Below are 15,656 nucleotides of genomic sequence, written 5' to 3'. Positions count from 1 at the left end.
GTATAAAACTATTAGAAAATCTTTAGTATCCAGGGATAGGTGAAGTGTTGTTAGATGACACCAAAAGCACAACTCATAAGAAGAAATTATTGAATCATTGGACTTCATCAAATGTTAAATCTTTTGCTCTGCAAAAGATCCTATTAAGAGGATGAAAAGACAAGCTACAGATTGGAAAAAAATACTTACAAACCACATATCCAACAAAGAACTAAATCTAGAATATATAAAGAACTCAAAAACTCAATAGTAAAAACACAAAACAAACAGTCCAATTAGAAAATGGGCAAAAGACAATGAAGAGCCATTTCACTGAAGAGGATACAAAGACGGCAAACAAACACACCAAAAGATGTTCAACATCATTAGCCATTAGAGAACCACAAACTGAAACAACATTGCGCTATTACGACAAACCTATAAGAATAGCTAAAATGAAAAATAGTGTCAACGGTATATACTGGTGAAGGTGAGGAAAAAACTGGATCACTCATTTAGGGTAAGAATGCTACTCTGTAAAACAGTTTGACAGTATCTTATAAAAGCAAACATGCAACTACCATATGACCCAGCAATTTTACCCCTGGTCATTTAGCCCAAGAAATGAAAATTTGTGTTTACACAAAAACCTGTGCAGTAATATTCATAGCAGCTTTATTTGTAATAGCCCAAAAGTGGAATCATCCCAGATTTCCTTCAATATGTGACTGGTTTACTAAACTGTGGTACATACATAACATAGAATATTACTCAGTAATAAAAAGGAATAAACTATTGATAATCAGAAAAACTTAGATGTATCTCCAGGGAATTACACTGATCAAAATGCTAATCACATAAGGGGCGCCTGGGTGGCTCAGTCAGTTGAGTGTCCGACCAGCTCAGGTCATGATCCATGGCTCGTGAGTTTGAGCTCCATGTTTGGCTCTATGCTGATAGCTCAGAGCCTGGAGCCTGCTTCAAATTCTGTGTCTCTGTCTCTCTGTGCCCCTCTCCTGCTCATGCTCTCTTTCTCTCAAAAATAAATAAACATCAAAAAATTATTTAATTAAAAATGCTAATTACATAAAATTTCATACTGTATTATTCTATTTATGCAACATTTTTGAAGGACAAAATTTTAGAAATAAAGAACAGATTACGGGTTGCCATGAGTTAGGATGATGGGGGGGGGAGGGAAAAAACGGGAGATGTGTATGGTTATAAAAGCACAATAAAATATCCTGTGGTGTTGAAACTGTTCAGTATTTTAACTTCGGTCATGGATACATAAATCTACATATGTGATAAAATTGTACAGAACTAAAACCCACACACAAAAATGAACACAAGTAAATATGGTGAAATCTGAATAGACTGATAGATTGTGTTAACATTAATATCCTGGTTGTGATATTATACAATAGTTTTGCAAGGTGTCACCATTTGGAGGGAACAGGTAAAGTATACAAAAGAACTCTCTGTATTATTTCTTAGAACTGCATGTGAATCCATAATTATTTCAATAAAATTTTAAATTAAAAAAAGGTCATTTGAAAAGCTGTTCACTCTGTTATAGAACCTTCTAAATTACTTAATATTAGCAATGACCAAAACTTTAATTGCACATTTCAAATTGCCTACATAAATTGGGAACATAGTGACATGAAACAATTAATGTACCTTACCACAGCACCCAATCTACCCACTATTGCCCAGTAAATGTTTGGAACTGCCTCTGGTTAAAAGTAAAGTAGGACTTTGATGGAAGAAAATGAAGAACAGTAAGGAAATATATGTACAATTTAAAAAAATCTACCTCTTCAATGCTATTATTAGAGGAGAATTTTGAGTAATTATTTTCAATACGAAGTCAATAATATCAGCAGAAAGCAAAGTCGAGCAGCATTAGAATAAGACATTATGCAAAAATGAAATAAAAACTAGGTGGAAAAGTGTTTTTAAAAATGCAACCTCAGAACCCCAAAGTAAATGTGCTTCAATTCAATTCAACAAACATTTTATGAGTATGGAGTCTATGCTAGTGCTAAAGGGGAATGCAAATTATATCCTCTAGAAGTTCACAATCTAGTGAGAAAGGCAGACACATAAATAACTAATGATGATACATGGCAGACATTGATAAGTGCTATAATAGAAGTGATATACAATGCCATAGACAAAGCTCTGAGAACAATTTGTTGTATGATGCAAAGGAGTCCAGAGCCATTTATGAATCAGCCAGCACATTTAAATATACACTGAACTTCTAACCTTCCTATAATGTGTCTTAGGCATTGAGAAAGAAAATTGCAAATGCATATTTTAAATGAGAACATATAATTTTAAATAATTCTGTGTAAATTCTAATACATGGGTAAGTTTCTTAGTAAAAAATAATTCTTTTTTCTTAAGATAGAAACATTTTAAGTATGAAATATACTAAAAACCAACACAATATTGGTTTTAATTTCTTATAAGTAATTTAAATCATTTAAAATTACTAGGGGATATTGGTTCAGTTGTTTATCAACTATGATACGTTAGCTGTATAAGGAGTTAACTGTAAAAAGCTAGTGAATTTTTAAAACACATAAAATGTTCTGACTTAGAGTTTAAGGTGCTCTTTGGAATTACCCTTGTTTTCTTGTGTAAAAAAAAAACATGTTCATTGGTATAAGTTAAGGAGAAAAGATATTATGCCATCAGTCCAGTAGCATCCCAACCATCATAAAAAGGGAATTATTTTTATAAATATCACAGGGTATTAAATATATGAAAAGATGCTCAACCTTACTCAGAACATAAATGTAAATTAAAACCACAATGAGATATCATTTTTCACCTATCATATTAGCAAAGATATAATGTTTGATAGCACAATGTGTTGGTGAGGGTTGGGGAAACAAGCACTTTTATCTATTACTAGTATAAGTATAAATTGGTACAACCTCTATGGAGGATAATTTGTCAATATCCATCAAAATGACAAAGGCACATACCATCCAACCCAGCAATTCCATTTCTAGAAAATTATCCTACAGATAGTACACATCTGAAATGACCTATTACAAGGTTATTTGTTGCAGAAAGGTAATAGCAAAAGTCAAGAAACAAGCTACATATTTCTCAACAGAGGATTGGTTAAATAAATTATGGCACATCCATACAATTGAATAATACTACGTAGCCAGAGCTCTTTATGTACTAACATGGAATGATCTTAAGCAAAGTACAGAAAATGTATAAAAATAGGAAACATAAGTATGTGCATGTTTGCAAGTGCCCGCGGTTATATATGCATGAAATAGCTCTAAAAACAAAAACAAGAGAAGTTAGTTAACACAGGATGCCTCTAGGAAGAACTATGTGGCTGGGCACAAAAAATGAAAGACTTTTAATTGTATAGATTCTAATAACTATCAAAATTTGAGCCACCTGAGTGTATCACCTAATCAAAAATAAGTGTAAGTTGTGGGATGGTGGGGAGAAAAAGAAAAACAATCCAAAGCAGCACAGCACATCTTCCAGAGCAAATTATTACAGCTAATTTCGGTTTAAAAAACACCTTGGTGCAGGGGAAGAACCAAGGGAAACAATTTATTTCAGTCACAGAGTCAGCAGTTAAACAGGCTGATGTTTGTTTCATGGCATTGTAATTTTTCAAGTTATTATATGTATTGTAAGTCTTGCTAAGTATTATAAATATTGTAGAGACAACCCCACTGAATTTTCCCAATTAGCTACAGGAAAGCTTTACCTTCAGCAGATCCTCGAGATCCAAAAGAAAATACTTGGTCAGAGAATCTACATTTTGGAATAAATCAGTATTTTGCACATAGAGTGGAACTATGTTAACAACATTGTGAGCATCATTACTTTCAAATTAGTGTATATGGAATAAACAACTTTGATTTACTTATTTTTCCTTTGAAAACTATTAGTTAACTCTCTTTTTTCTCTCACTTTCACCATCCCTCCATCCCTTACTCTCTGCCTCTGTCTTACACACACACACACACACACACACACACACACACACACACACACAGTTTTAGAACTCAATATAGATCATTATTTCGTCCTCAGCCCTATGTACAATTCTATTGAACTCATCATGCTATATTGTAATCTGCCTCTCAACAGAACTGTAGGTTTTTTGAGCGTGAGGAGATTATGTACTAGTCAACCTGGCGCATGTACCGGAATGCAAAAGTTTGATGACTGTCTCACAAACCTCCTCCTCCAAACACTTTCTAATGTAATGATCATTTACTTTATTCCGATAATTTATTTTTTATTTTTATTTTTTAAGTTTATTTTTGAGAGAAAGAGAGAGCAGAGGAGGGGCAGAGAGAGAGGGAGAGAGAGAGTCTCTCAAGCAGGCTCTGCACTGTCAGCACAGAGCCTGACCCAGGGTTTGAACTCACTAACCAAGAACTGCAAGATCATGACCTAAGCTGAAATCATGATCATTTTTTTGGGGGGGAGAGAGTGGGGAGCATGCGTGAGTGAGGGCAGATGGGCAGAGGAAGGGAGAGAAAGAGAGAGAGAGACAGAGAGAATCTTAAGTGAACTCCACATTCAGTGTGGAGCCAGACAGATGCGGAGCTCCATCGCACAACCCTGGGATCATGACCTGAGCCGAAATCAAGAGTCCAACACTCAGCCAACTAAGCCACCCACTTGACACTATTCTGATAAATTTAAATCAGAAAAAAATAACAATATCATATCCTTCCACATGTTTCTTGTTTTGTAAACTTTGAGAAATTCTATATTAATTTTAGACAGTATATCTGAACATTTGCATATAGGACTATTTATATTTGGCATTTAGACCAAAGGACATTAAAATAAAAATATTTTTCGGAGCGCCTGGGTGGCTCAGTCAGCTAAGCGTCCGACTTCAGCTCAGGTCATGATCTCCTGGGTTCGAGCCCTGCATGAGCTCTGTGCTGACAGTTCGGAGCCTGGAGCCCACTTCAGATTCTGTGTCTCCCTCTCTCTGCCCCTTCCCCACTCATGCTCTGTCTCTGTCTCTCAACAATGAATAAACGTTAAGAAATTTTTTTAAATAAAAATATTTTTCAAGGTATCATTTGAAAGCATAAATAAAAAATTTTCTTATGCATAGTGTACTAGTTTGAATAGTCCTCCCAAAATTCATGCCCACCCAGCCCCTCAGAAGGTGACCTTATTTGGAAATAGGGTCTTTGCAGATGTAATCAAGTTAAAATGCAGTCAAATTGGATTAGGGTGGGTCCTAATCCAATGACTTGGTGTCTTTACAAGACAGGGGAGATTTGGATACAGAGACACACACAGAGGGAAAACATCATGTGATGATGAAGGTAAAGATTGGAATGATGTATGTATAAGCCAAGGACTGAAAGGAACCACCAAAAGCTAAGAAGAAGAAAGGAATGATCCTCTCCTAGAGCCCTCTGAATGAGAATGGCCCTTCTGACACTTGGTTTCAGACTTCTAGCTTTCAGAATTGTGTGAGGCAATATTTTTTTGTTATCTTAAACCACCCATTTTGTGGTACTTTGTTAGGGGCAGCCCTTGGTATCCATGGAATATTATATGTTCATTGCCAAGTAAAATGAAATAGTTAACTAATGTTAACAGCATTATCTTGGTTCTAAAAACATCCTAGTATTTTCCAGCTTGATCGTAATGAGATAATCAACAAAGGGGTAAAAATTATCTTCCACATCTCCCAATGTGAGGCTCTGGGAGTCAGTTTAATCACACAAATCCCAAATAAATCAAGTGCATTCCTAGATCCAGATTTTGTTCCAGCTGTCTATGAACCAAGAGGGGTGCCTTCACCGGACACTGACTCTGCCAGCACTCTGATCTTGGATTTTTCAGCCTCCAAAACTGAGAAATAAATTTCTCATTCCAACTATGATACTTTGTTATAGCAACCTGAATGGACTAAGACAGTAATTCATTCTGTAAGTACAATAAAGGAAAAAATACTATATAATCATCTCTGTACATGTAGAATTATAGTAGCCATTTCTGATTAAAACTCTCACCAAACTAGGAATAAAAGGTAACTTCTTTAATCTGATAAAAGGCAGCCCATAAGGCACACAGCTAACACAGAGTTTCTCAACAGTAGAACTATTGACATTTTGGCCTGGATGATTCCTTGTCATGCAGACTAGATGGGTATAGGTACTGTGTTTTGGAGGATAATGAGCAGCATCTCTGGCCTGTACCCACTAGACACCAACAACAGCTCCCAATCATGACAACCAAGAATGACTCTAGACATTTCCAACTGTTCTCTGAGGGCAAAGTTTATGAACCCATTGAGAACCATTGAACTAACATCACATTTAATGGTAACAGACTGAATGATATCCCCCTCGTAATTGGAACAAGGCAGAAATGACTAATCTCATCACTTTGCTCTCACTGCCTCTACTGAATACTGTACCGGTGGTCCTATCCAAGACAGCAAGGAAAGATACACAACTAATGGGCAGAGAGAATGGAAGGGGAAAAGTAAAACTTCAAAAATGGCATAATTGTACATATAGAAAATCCTGAAGGATCTACAAAAAGTTACTACTAAAAATAATAAAACTGGTACACTGAAATGTATAAGGCACTGCCAAGAAAAATTAAAGAATACCTAAAGAATAAATATAACATAGACATACAAAGGGAGATTTAATATCATTAATATCAATTAGGCTATAGATACAAACACAATCCAAATAAACTTGCACTGCCTGATTTCAAGCCTTATCATAAAGCTAGAATAATCAAGACAGTGTGATATTAGTATAAGGATAGGCAAGCAGATCAACAAAACAGAGTATATGGTCCAGAAATAGATTCATACATAATATGGGCAATTGACTTGCAAAACAAGTGAAAAGTAACTCAATAGGAAAAGGATTGTCTTTCAAAAAATAGTGAAAGAACAACTGGATTTTCATATTAGAAATATTTTGGACATCAGTGAAATGGTTGAGTAGGAAACTCTGAGCACCTGTCCCTCCACAGAAACATCAAAAAATCAAGGAAGAACTGTTAAAATTAAATTTTTCAGAACTCTGGAAAATGATCCAAACTTTACAACAACCAAGAAAATGTTGAATCAAGAAAAATACAAATGAAAAGTGGTAGAAAAGGTCTGTGGTGCTTTTGTTTGTCCTTACCCAGCTGCCTCCCTGGCTCAGTGGCACCTTCCAAGAGGGCAGCCACCTTCACACTGTGGGACCCTTGTCCTTGGTACCAGAGGCAGCAGAGATTTTGTTCACAAAGTATTGTTTGTCTGCACTAACCTGTCTGGGGGCCACCTGAAGGGCTGATGCAGGGCATTTGTCTTTGTTTCACCTAACTTAGAAAAGACTCAGGACAGCAGAACAGTAGTCATTGTGAAAAACACTGTAAGGTGAATGGACAATTCACAGTTGCCTGGGGCAAAAGACTGAAGGTAAGGCATATGGATAAACTCCCAAAAGCCTGTGAGGAAAGCAGTGGAGTTTTTTTGGGAAAAAAAAGGCATTGAAAAATGTCCATATTTACTGAGGAATTTAAAAAGCCAGGTATATGTCCAGGGGAGGACTCATGCTCAGCAAAGACCTGAGAAAAACTTATGTTTTCACAATGGCCGATCTCCAAGCACAGTATAAGCAGGAAGTGAAAGCTAAGGCAGAGTTGCAAATGTCCTGGCTAAGTGTTGAAGGACTGCTACAACAAAGAGCCAATTCACAAAGACGGGAGATTTTTCTTCTTCCTCCTCTTTTTTTTCTCTTTTGTTCTCCTTTTCTCTCTCTCTCTTTTATTGGTTCCTGGCATTCAAAGAAATATCCTTCAAAACGCTATCTCATGGGTGCCTGCGTGGCTCAGCCAGTTAAGCATCTGACTTCAGCTCAGGTCATAATCTTGCAGTTTGTGAGTTCGAGCCTTGTGTCAGGCTCTGTGCTGACAGCTCAGAGCCTGGAGCTTGCTGTGGATTCTGTGTCTCCCTCTCTTTCTGCCCCTCCCGCACTTGCAGTCTGTCTCTCTCTCTTTCTCAAAAATAAACATTAAATTTTTTTTTAAAAAAGCTATCTGAACAATAGTTAAAGCAACACAGATTTCAGTACCATACATGACAAGGTATATGGTCTCTACGTAAATAAGTTGCAAATGTCACTAAACAAATAGATAGCTACTTCCCTCAACAATAAAAAAGAGGAAACTCTAGTAAAGGGAAAAATCTGATTTCCAGTTACCACATTTAAAATAATCAAATTCTGTTTTCAACCAAATATTACAAAGTAAAAGGTAAGTGTAGCATGTTTAAGAAAAAATAATTGACAGAAGTTATCACTGAGGAAGTCCAAATGCTGGCCTTATTAGACAAGGACTTTATCTTTTTAATTTATTTTCTCATTAAACTTTAGTTTTCATGGGTCTCAAAATTCTGTGACAGATTTTTGGTCAAGTTATTTCCATTAAAAATTACTAATTTTAAAAACTAATAACTTAAAACTGTCACACACACACACACACACACACACACACACACACACACAACAAATGGCCCACAGAACATTCTTCTTTCCTTCTGAAGGTTTTACAATGCATTATTATCATTAACTAGTCTTTTACTATTAAACTTACATGGCCAATTGACAGAAACAGTTCTGAAACCATTCTTCCACCACTGTTTAAAGACTGGGGTGGCAGGTATCAGGGTTAATATTAATTTTGCCTTCTGAGTTTTCTGGGCAGACTTGGTGACCTTGCCAGCACCAGCTGTCTTCTTGTCCACTACTTTAATGACACCCACAGCAACCACCTGTCACAACCACCTGTCACATGTCATGAACAGTAAAACACCCCAGAGGAGGATAGTCACAGAACCTCTCAACACACATAGGCTTGCCAAGAACCATTTATTAACAATGGCAGCATCACCAGATTTCAAGAACTTGGAACCATCTTCCAGCTTCTTTCCCGAATGATGATCAATCTTCTCCTTTGGCTCAGAAAACATGCAATGTGAGATTGGGACTATCTAGCACAGGTGCATATCCAGCACTGATTTGGCCTGGATGGTTCAGGATAATCACCTGAGCCATGAAGCCAGCTGCTTCCATTGGTGGGTCATTTTTGCTGTCACCAGTCACATCACCACAATGGACATTTTTTACAGATATGTTCTTGACATTGAAGCCCACAGTGTCCCCAGGAAAAGCCTCACTCAAAGCTTCATGGTGCACTTCAACAGACTTGACTGGAGCAAAGGTGAGCATTACCAGGTTTAAGAACACCAGTCTCTACCTGGCTCACAGGGAAAGTACCAATACCACCAAATTTGTAGATATCCTGGAGGTGCAGAATCAAGGGCTTGTCAGTTGGATGAGATGGTGGCATAATGCAATCCAGAGCTTCAAGCAGTGTGATTCCACTGGCATTGCCAACTTTATGGGTGACTTTCTATCTCTTGAACCAAGGCATGTTAGCACTTGGCTACAGCCTGTTGTCACCATTCCAATCAGAAACTGGCACAAATGCCACTGTGTCAGGATTGTAGCCAATTTTCTTACTGTAAGTGCTGACTTCCTTAATGATTTCTTCGTATCTCTTCTGGCTGTACAGTGACTCAGTGGAATCCATTTTGGTGTGTAAACACCAACATTTAGTTGTTTTACACCCAGTGTGTAAACCAGAAGGGCATGCTCATAGGTCTGCCCATTCTTGGAGATACCTGCTTCAAATTCACCAACACCAGCACTAACAATCAGGACAGCACAGTCAGCCTGAGATATGCCTGTAATCATGTTTCTGATAAAGTCTCTGTGTCCCGGGGCATCAATGATGGTCACATAATACTTGCTGGTCTCAAACTTACACAGGGAGATATCAATGGTGATATCACATTTACTTTCAGCTTTCAGTTTATCCAAGACCCAGGCATACTTAAAGAAGTCTTTTCCCATCTCAGCAGCCTCCTTCTCACATTTTTTGATAGTTCTTTTGTTGATCCCACCACATTTACAGATCAGATGACCAGTAGTATTACATTTGCCCAAATCTATGTGTCCAATGACAACGATGTTGATATAAGTCTTTTCCTTTCCCATTTTGGTTTAGTTTTAGTGGTGGTTTTCATGACACCTGTGTTTTGGCAAAAAACCCATTGCAAAACAGCTAGACAAAGACGTTAAAACAACTGTCTTAAACATACTCAAAGAGCTAGAGAAAACCACGGACCAAGAACTAACGGAAACCAGAAAAACAATACGTGAACAAAAGGAAAATACCAACAAAGACATAGAAAGTACAAAAAGGAACCAAATAGAAATTCTAGAGCTAAAAAGCACAGTATTTGAAATGAAAACTTCAACAGAGGTGTTTAACATCAGGTATCACAGGCAGAAGGGAAAAAAAATCAATAAACTTGAAGATACAACAATTGAAATTATCCAGTCTGAGTGGAAGAAAAGAATGAAGACAAATGAGTGGAGCCAGGAAGCCCATGGGACACCAAGCTGAACAATGTATGCATTTTAGAAGCACCAAAAGAAAACGGAAAATAATATTTAAATATTCTTTTAAGAGTATTTTAAGAAATAGCAGATGAAACCTTCCCAAGTTTAATTATACATGAATCTACACATTCAAGAAGTTCAATGAACTCCAGGTACAATAACCTCAAAGAGATCCAAGAAATATTCTAATCAAACCGTCAAAGACAGGGGCACCTGGGTGACTGAGTCAATTGGGAGTCTGACTTCATGATCTCACAGTTTGTGAGTTTGAGCCCCACATCAGGCTCTCTATTGTCAGGGAGGACCCCACTTTCGATCCTGTGTCCCCCTTTCTCTGCCCCTCCTCTGCTCATTCTCTCTCTCTCTCAGAAATAAATAAAACATTAAAAAAACAGTGCCAAAGACAAAGACAAAGAGAGAATCTGTAAAGCTGCAAGAGAGAAGCAACTCAACACAAAGAGATTTTCAATAAATTAGCAGCTGATTTCTCATCAGAAACCATGGAAGCCAGAAGGCAGTGGAATGACATATTTAAAATACTGACAGTAAAAGAATGCTGAAAATCAAGAATTCCCTATCTAGCAAAACCATCCTCCAAAAATGGGAGGTAAAATTAAGACATGTTTAGATAAACAAAACCCAAGAGCGTTCATTGCCAGTAGACCTGCCTTACAAGAAATGCTAAAGGAATTTTTTCAGGCTGAAATGAAAAGACACAAGATAATAACTCACAGCCTTATGAAGAAATAAAGATCTCTAGTAAAGGTAACTATATAGTTAAATATAAAAGCCAGTATATTATAGTTTCAATTTGTTAGCTCTTTTTATTTCCTATATAATTTAAAAACCAAACACACAAAGAGATAGTTATATTTTACCAGGCACACAATATATGAAGCTGTAACTTATGAGAACAACAATATGATATGAATTCAAATCAGACTGTTATAAATTCAGGTCATTAATTTTAATCCCTATGGTAACTACTAAGAAAAATGTAGTACTACTATGTAAAAGAAACACATAAAAGGGAATGAAAATGGTACCATACAAATAATAAATTATACACAAAAGAAGAAACGAATAGAGAAAATGACAGGCAAAAAAGTTATAAGACATACAGAAAGTAGCAAAATAGCAATGGTAAATCCTTTTTATAAGTAATCATTTAATATGTAAATGCATTAAATTCTCCTATCAAAAGACAGAGACTGGCAGAATGGATTGAAATTTAAAGAAAGAAAAAAGATATTCCATGCAAATAATGACCAAAAGAGAGCTAGAGTAGCTGGCTATAATATGAAACTATATTTTAAGCCAAAACCTGTTACAAGAAACAAAGAAGGAAGTTACATATGTTTTTAAAAATTAAATGCATCCGTAATTTATAATAATTATAAGAATACACACCAAACAGTAGAGCCCCAGTATATGAAGCAGATATTGATAAACACTGAAGACAGAATTAGACAGTTATATAATAATTGAAGTTGGAGACTTCAATAATCAAGTTTCAAAAATGGATAAAAACATCTAGACAGAAGAATAATAAGAAAATAGATGTCTTGCACAACACCTTAAACCCAGTCCTAAAACACAAATATAGGACACTTCACTCTACAGCAGAATATATAGTCTTCTCAAATGTGCATGGAATATTCTTCAAGACGGAACCTATACAGGCCACAAAACCAGCCTCAATAAATATAAAAACACTGAAGTCCTATAAAGTATATTCTCCAACCACAAAGGAATGAATTTAGAAATCAATAAAAGGAGAAAAACTGGGAAAATCACAAATATGTGAAAATTAATACACTCTTAAAGAACCAAAGGTCAAAGAAAAAAATCACAAAGAAAATTAGAAAACACTTTGAGAAGAATGAAGATGAAAACACAACATACCACAACTTATGGGACGTGGTAAAGGGAGTAGTGCCAGGGAAATTTATAGCAGTAAATGCCTACATTAAAAAAGAGGAAAGATTTCAAATCAGTAACCTACTTTTGTACCTCAGAAAAACTAGAAATATAAAAGCCAACTAAATGCAAAGCTAGCATAAAGAAGTAAATTATAAAAATTAGAGTGGAGATAAGTTATATAGAGAATAGAAAAACAATAGAGAAAAGTCAATTAAATCAAAAATTGGTTCTTTGGAAAAGATCAGCAAAATCAACCAACCTTTACCTAGACTAAGAAACAGAGAAGATGTAAATAACTGAAAATAAATAATGAAAGATTATGGAACATCACTACTAACTTTACAGAAATAAAAAGGATTATAAGAGAATACTATAAATACCAAAAAAATTAGACAACTTAGATGATATGACCAAATTCTCACAAACATGCAAATTATTAAAACTAAATCAAGAATAGGGGCGCCTGGGTGGCACAGTCGGTTAAGCTGTCCGACTTCAGCCAGGTCACGATCTCGCGGTCCGTGAGTTCGAGCCCCACGTCAGGCTCTGGGCTGATGGCTCAGAGCCTGGAGCCTGTTTCCAATTCTGTGTCTCCCTCTCTCTCTGCCCCTCCCCCGTTCATGCTCTGTCTCTCTCTGTCCCAAAAATAAATAAACGTTGAAAAAAAAAAAAAACTAAATCAAGAAGAAAATAGAGATGGAGCTAGAATGTATTATGCTAAGTAAAATAAATTAGTCAAAGAAAGACAAATATCATGATTTCACTTATATGTGGAATTCAGAAACAAAACAAAAGAGCATAGAGAAAAAGAGAAGCAAACCAAGAAACAGACTCTTAACTATAGAGAATAAACTTCTGGTTATCAGAGGGGAGGCAGGGGGAAGGATGGGTGAAATAGGTGATGGGGATTAAGGAGTACACTTGTTGTGATGAGTTTTGGGTATTGTATGGAAGTGTTGAACCACTCTATTGTACAGTCAAAACTAATATGAAACTGTATGTTAACTAACTGGAATGTAAATAAAAACTTTAAAAAGCAGATGAATGGATAAAAAAGAAGTGGCATATAGAGAGAAGTAAATATTACTCAGTCATAAAAAAAAGAATGAGATCTTGCCATTTGTGCCAACATGTATGGACCTAGAGGATATTATGCTAAGTCAGAGACAGACAAATACCATATGATATCACATACATGTGGAATCTAAGAAAAAAAACAAGTGATCAAATAAAGCAGAAAAAGACACAAATACAGAGAACAACTGGCAGTTGCTAAAGGGATGTGGGTGTGGGGACAGGCAAAATAGATAAAGGGGATATAGACGCACAAACTCACAATTATAACATACATAAGTCTCAGAAATGAAAATAAGCATAAAGAATATAGTCAATAATATTGTAATAATGTATGGTGACAGTGACTACACTTACAGCGGTAAGCATTGAGTAATGTATAGAATTGTCAAATCACTATGTTGTACACCTGAAACAAAGGTAACATCATGTGTGAATTATATTTCAATAATTAAAATAAGGAAAATGAAATAGAGAATCTGAGAAAAAAGAAACATAGAATCTGAGAAAGCTTATAACAAGTAAAGTCATTGAATCAGTAATGAAAAACCTCACAACAAAGTATAGTCCACAGATAGCTTCACTTATGAATTCTACCAAATATTTAAAAAAAATTTAACATCAGTTCTTCTCAAACTCTTCCAAAAATAGAAGAGGAGGTAATACAACCTAACTCATTCTGTTAAGCCAATATTATCCTGATACCAAAACCAGACAAAGATACTAAAGAAAATTAGAGACCAATACCCTCTATAAAAAACAGATTTTAAAAATCTCAACAAAATACTAGCAAACTATATCCAATAATATACCAAAAGGATTATATACCATCACCTAGTGAAATTTATCCCATGATTTCAAGGGTGGTTCAATATAAGAAAATTATTGATATAGTAGGACACATTAATAGAACAAGGAGAAAAAAAATCATGTGATCATCTTAATTGATACAGAAAACACATACGACAAAATCCAACACCTTTTTATGATAAATGTACTCAGAAATTAGGAATAGATAGAAACTTTCCTTTTTAAAAAATTTAATTATTTATTTTTGAGAGAGAGAGAGAGAGAGAGAGAGAGAGAGAGAATCCCAAGCAGGCTTTCTGTGCCATCAGCATGGAGTCCAACACGGGGCTCAAACCCAAGAACCAAGAGACCATGACCTGAGCTGAAATAGTCAGACACTCAACCAGGTGCCCGTAGATGGGAACCTTCTTAACATGACAAAAATTATTTATGGAAAACTCACAGCTAACTCAACACTCAACTGCAAAAGATTGAAAGCTTTTCCTCCAAGATCAGGAGTAAGACAAGAATGCTTGCTTTTATCAATTCTACTCAACATGGTACTAGAAGCCTTTGCCAAAGTAATTATGTAAGGAAAAGAAATAAAAGGCATCTAAATTTGAAAGGAAGAAGTAAAATTGTATCTATTTAGAAGACATTATCCTCTATACATAGAAAGTCCTAAAGAATCCACAAATAAAATATTAAAGCCAATAAATGACTTCAACAAAGTCTTAGGGTACAAGATGAATACAAAAATCAATTTTGTCTCTATACAATCATAATGAGCAATCTATAAAGGAAATTAACTAAATAATTCAATTTACAATACCATCCAAAAGAATAAAATATCTAGGAATAAATTTAACCAAGTAAATGAAAGACATGTACATAGAAAACTAGAAAACATTGATGAAAGAAATTTAAAAAGACCTGAATAGGGGTGCCTAGCTGGCTCAGTTGGTAGAGCATACAACTCTTGATCTCAGGGTCATGAGTTCAAGTCCCACTTTTGGGGTAAAGCTTATTTTTTTTCAAAAAAAAGTGGGGAGTGAAGATGTAAATAAGTAGAAAGACATCTTGTGTTCCTGAATTGGAAGACTCAGCAATATCAAGATGGCAATACCACCCAAAACAATCAACAGATTCAGTGAAATCTTTATCAAAATTCCAACAGCCTTTTGAGCAAAAATGGAAAAGCTGATCCTCAAATTCATGTGGAATTACAAGGGTCCCCAAATACCCAAAATAATGTAAAAAAGTAAAAGAAAGTTATAGGACCCACACATCCCAATTTCAAAACTTACTGTAAAGCTAATGTTGGTACTGGCATAAGGATGAACAAATAGCCTGTGGAATAGAATTGAAAGTCCAGAA

At 35.7% G+C, this 15,656-nt stretch overlaps 1 protein-coding gene and 1 pseudogene across 4 annotated transcripts in view; both read right to left on the bottom strand.

Moving 5' to 3' along the window:
• The window catches only part of COL4A5 (collagen type IV alpha 5 chain), a 244,877-nt gene that overhangs the window by 197,177 nt on the left and 32,044 nt on the right, over window positions 1-15,656 (bottom strand). The gene's annotated exons all lie outside the window — the stretch shown is intronic.
• On the bottom strand, window positions 8,516-12,864 carry LOC106967338 (elongation factor 1-alpha 1-like; annotated as a pseudogene).

Source organism: Acinonyx jubatus, chromosome X (assembly GCF_027475565.1).
Source record: "Acinonyx jubatus isolate Ajub_Pintada_27869175 chromosome X, VMU_Ajub_asm_v1.0, whole genome shotgun sequence".
In the NCBI taxonomy this organism is placed as follows: domain Eukaryota; kingdom Metazoa; phylum Chordata; class Mammalia; order Carnivora; family Felidae; genus Acinonyx; species Acinonyx jubatus.
Note: the sequence above shows the minus strand (reverse complement) of the source record. Positions and strands in the feature narration are given on the sequence as shown.